At 31.5% G+C, this 4,847-nt stretch overlaps 1 protein-coding gene across 1 annotated transcript in view; it reads left to right on the forward strand.

The window, feature by feature from the left end:
- The first annotated feature begins 3,580 nt into the window (after positions 1-3,580).
- The window catches only part of LOC122073997, an 8,706-nt gene continuing 7,439 nt past the window's right edge, over positions 3,581-4,847 (forward strand). Inside the window, exon 1 of the mRNA XM_042638759.1 lies at positions 3,581-4,025. The gene's annotated coding sequence lies outside the window, so the exon portion shown is untranslated. The remainder of the gene's footprint in view (positions 4,026-4,847) is intronic.

A 4,847-nucleotide genomic window follows, 5' to 3' on the forward strand; every position in this document is an offset into this window, starting at 1 on the left:
AAAAAAAAAAGATAAAGAGTTGGATATTATTAAATCTATACAATGAAGGTTGAAGTAAATAATGGCAAGACTCTAATCACAACATCAAGACACTAGTGAGAGGGGATTCTTTCGTTTTGACAAAATCATATACTCCAATCACCCTTCACCCTTGTATTACCAACCATCAACTATATTGTAAAACCGAAAATGGTTACCTCACAGCGTCTGTGAAGTCATGCTCACAAGTTAGGTTTTTTCTTTTAATTTGTTTATCCCTTCTTTGCTAGGCTTCCAACCATGATCCCATACCATGTGAAGTATTCAATTAGGTTGGTGAGCTCACCAAAGTCATTTTTATGAATTTTTTTTTCTGAGCTTAAAAAATTGGAAAGGGAGAAATTAAACTCCTACCCCTGTTGTACTTATCGAAACTACTCCTCTGCTCTAATCCAAGGGTCAAATGTGGTAGATTAAAAGATCCTCCTTTCACCTTGGGTGAAGGAAAACTCTTATTTTTAATTTCACGTACTTGAAAATTTGGGTATTTGCTACGTACTTGACAATTTGGGTATTTGCTTTAGTTGTGTCTCAACAATATGATGTACTACTTTAAGATCATAATGTGCGCATGCATGTATTTAGAAAGGGTATTTCAAAAAGTCATTGTAATAAAAGAATCTCTTAATTTACAATTAATATTTTGTGCAGCCATAATGACCTTTCTTTCATAAACAACATTGTCTTTCTAGTGAGAAAAAAAATTTCATAGCAATCGTTTATATTTTAAATTTTTTTTAATTATTCTAATTAAGTGTTTTCCACCATATTTATTAATTTTAAGAGGACCGCATATTTTTATAAATTTTCTTTTGAAACCTAGTTTTCTCATTCACTCAGGGTAGGAACCTTTCTTACACATTCAATTTAATTGCTACTCAATTGCCACGTGGTAAATCAGATGGGAACTCAAATTTTATAGGGCGTATACCTCTAGGTCCCAAATTTAAATGTCAAGTTTTAGTTTTAGTAGAATTCTCCACGTGACAAATCAAAGTTTTGAAAATCTAAGGCTATATAAGAGAGTGCACATTTATGATGTGAATAGCGTAAACATGGATATACATGAGAATGTATGCAAACACAGAGAAATATATTTAATTGAATTAGATTTTGAAATTTAACACATGACTAATCTATACTATGAACTTTTAAATTTACAATTAGAATAACCACATCATCTGTCCAAGTGTCAAGAGAAAAGTGTGTAACGTGGACAAAGTTCCTATCACAAGAAATATAGGATTAGTCGAGGTGCACGTAAGCTGGCCCGAACACCTTGGTTAAAAAAAAAAAAAAAAAAAGTTCCTATCACAAGAATGTAAGAAACTTTTTTCTATGAAAATCTTAAAAATTTTCTCTTGGATGTGACAAAATATTTAAAGTTGCCACGTTTCCGGTGGATGAAAAATTGTATAATATAGATATGAATATAGGAATGCCCACTATTGATGTAGAGTTTAAGCTATTAATTATAATGGTTAAAGATTCCTTCCAAACTAGCTTCTCTCTTTCTTTTTTTTTTTGTTTTTGGGTGGGGGGTGGTGTTACCATGAAGCAAAGAATATATTCCCTTCATTTCATTTTGTTTTGATGTGGTACTAAAATATCTAGCATTTTGCATCTATTCAGTATCATCATATCATTTGTGAATATAGAAAATTAGCTATACATAATGAACTTTCAAGAAACATTTATAAGTGTATTTTATCATATGAGACGGGAATAGACACACCCCCTGCATGTGAAGCTAATGTGTGATACCAATGATGGTGTGGAATGAGACATCATATAAGAGGAGCAAGGATCATTTCAAAGAGGGGGAGGGGGGAAGAGAGGTCGACACAACGGGCACTACCTAGCAGTACGCGGGCAATATGTCCAACCTTTTCCCTTAGCATTCATGGGAAAAATTCACGTATTTTATAGATTGACTTCATTATTTAGAATCATTGCATAATTATTTCACATTATTACATATTCACGAGTGTTTTTATAATATATTTTATTTAAAATTTTTAATTTTAGATAAGATTTAAGAAGATGATATATGATAGACAGCAACATGGAAATATTGTACAAGACATTGCCATGATGTTTCTAGTTTTTATGGACCTTCTTTTTTATATGATGTTTATAGTGGATAATGGTGGGCCTTTTCTTCCCGCGAATCTAACATATATTATTCTTCAATTTGTGTACTGGAATGAAGCTTAGTTGAGTTGGCTTGATTTTATCTATTTTTATTACTTTTTAAAAACTTTGTCAAAATAAATAATGGCATGGTTGGTTTGTCCTTAAATAGGGTTTGTTTAGGGTAGGAGAGGATTTGATATATATGCTAATGGATGAAATGAATGTTTATGACTTTACTTGAAAGGTGGAACCGTGGAAGATTATAAAAGGACTATTGAGATTATGTTTTCTTCTTGATAATATTTCATAAATAATTCAATACTTATTTTATCAAATAATAAATAGTTTATTATCAACTAGGTTAATTCCCATTTATTTATTAGATGCCTAAATTTTCTCAAATTCAACTAATCAGGTTTCTATGATACCTCTCTCTGGGGGCTCAAAGTTAATTTATTTGAAGTTTTGATGTTTTAAAAGAAAAGAAAAAGAAAAAATAAAAAAGAAAAAAAAATGAAGAAAAGACTAAGTTTCCGCTTGATTGCAAGAGAAATTGACGGAAAGAGAAATGAAAACTTTAAAAAAACTAAACTTTTGTAATTCTTACCTAACATGGTTGTGTAGATTACTTAGATTTCCTACTATGTTTAGTAATGTAAGTTTTTCATATATTTTTTTTAATTTTTCAAATTCAATGGATTTAAATGCAAAGTAAAAATGAAATATGGAATGATGTTGATGACATAACAATGTGGGGGTAATGATTATAAAAGTTTATTTATTAGGTTACATCGGTAGCTAAATATACTTTTTCTTATAAATAAAAAAGAATAAAGAATTTAATAAATGTATTAAAAATCGAGATTGGATTGGTCAGAACAACCTATCATCCCATCTAAAAATCTAGAATTAGGACAACTTTAGGCCGATTCTAACCTATTTCTCATCGATCTAGATCCTGAATTGAATTCAACCAGACAGATCGGATCCTAATTTTGAGTTTTTAAATCATACTCCATACCCTTATTGATGAATAAAACTTGCCAAACAAACATCAAATATGTCAAGTTTGTTGGATGATCTTATCAATGATAGTTTCCCATCAATTCTTCAAACCTAATAGAATCATCAATTACATAGGCATTCATGCCAAATTTTCCATTCTTGCTTTATAAATGATTTATATAAAGAGTCACAGCCTAAAAGGAGCTTTAGCAACTTCCTACTTATAATATGAAGCTTTATCATTGATAAATCGAATGGCTGAAAATTATTAACCAATGCTGACCATTGATTTGATGAAATAGTGTTGATTGTTTTGAAGATGTGATGCACTGGATATATTGTACCTTAGCCCATATAAAAGGAAGGATAGGATACCCTTTTCAGTTAATTTAGTTTTCCACTTTTCCTTTTGGGAATGAAGAGAAAAGCTTAAAATTATCAAAGAGGGAGAAAGGGAAAAGTAAAAGATTTTAAAAAGGGGCCCATCTCTATCATGCGCCGTTGCCCTATTATTTCTCTAGTGTCGTCTTAAAAGAATTCCTCGCCGATCACTCTCTTCTGCTTCTGCTGCTGTCATCTTCTCTCTCGTTCTTTTCATATGAACCTCTCGCTTTTTCTTATTTATTATATTATTTTCTCTCTTTTTTCTTTTTAATTTTTTCCTCTCTTGGTGGGTTTTTCTATTACTCGTTCATATCTCTCCTCTCTTCTTTCTCTCTCTATTTCTCTCTCTTCTGTTGAGCTGACGATCGGAAATGCCGGGGCCGCCAATTTGTCGATATGGGATTGACTGTTGAATCGCCGGAAATATCTTAAAGAGTTTCAGATCTGCAAATCTTTTTCAGGTACAGATCTTTCAGTAAAGTTTGAAATTTGAGAACTCTAAGGGTGTTGGTTTTGAATCTCTTAGTAAAAGAGAGCTTTTTTTTTTTTTTTTTTCCGTATCTCTTTCTAATTTCACTGGTGAAAAATCCAAACGAAGCAATGTGGGTGATTTCATTGGCAAACCCTTTTGGGAACAGTGAGAGTTTGTATTTTCAGTGAAATTAGGTTGTGTGTGAGAGGTGGTGTATGTAAGGAAGCTGATGTGCTTTGTTTCAGCTCCAAGTCGTTATCTTTCTCAGTTGGTGTTTAAGAAGTAAACGGATCTTCAATGGTTTCTGGACTTTTTTACTTTTTCTGTTTATTTCCGATTTTTCAGGGGAAAAGTATAATTTTCTTTCTCCCTCTCTTCCCCATCACTCCTTTATCGTTTTTGGATTTGGAGACTTTTGCTTTAATTGCGGATGGTTTGTGATTCTTATTTTCTCAATTCGTCACTTCAGTGTTCATTGTATAATATGAGATGTTACACTCACTATTCAGTATTTTCAGTGAATACCCCAACAAAAAATTACCTGTGATGTTTATGCAGATGTTTGATCTTTAAATATCATTACCTTTGATCTCAATTTTCTTTTCATTTTTTTAAAGTCAAAGATGCAAAAAACCCTGGCCCCAGAAAAGAAAAAAAGAAAAAAAAAAACCCTCCAAAATTTTATGAATATTATCTGGTTCGGGAAGTATTTTGTAGTTGACATATGGTGCGAGTGGAATAATGATAGCCTTATAATTTTGATATATTTCTTTCCCTTGGCCAATTTTCTAAATTTTTTATTCTCTTAAAA

Source organism: Macadamia integrifolia, chromosome 3 (assembly GCF_013358625.1).
Source record: "Macadamia integrifolia cultivar HAES 741 chromosome 3, SCU_Mint_v3, whole genome shotgun sequence".
NCBI classification, from domain to species: Eukaryota; Viridiplantae; Streptophyta; class Magnoliopsida; order Proteales; family Proteaceae; genus Macadamia; species Macadamia integrifolia.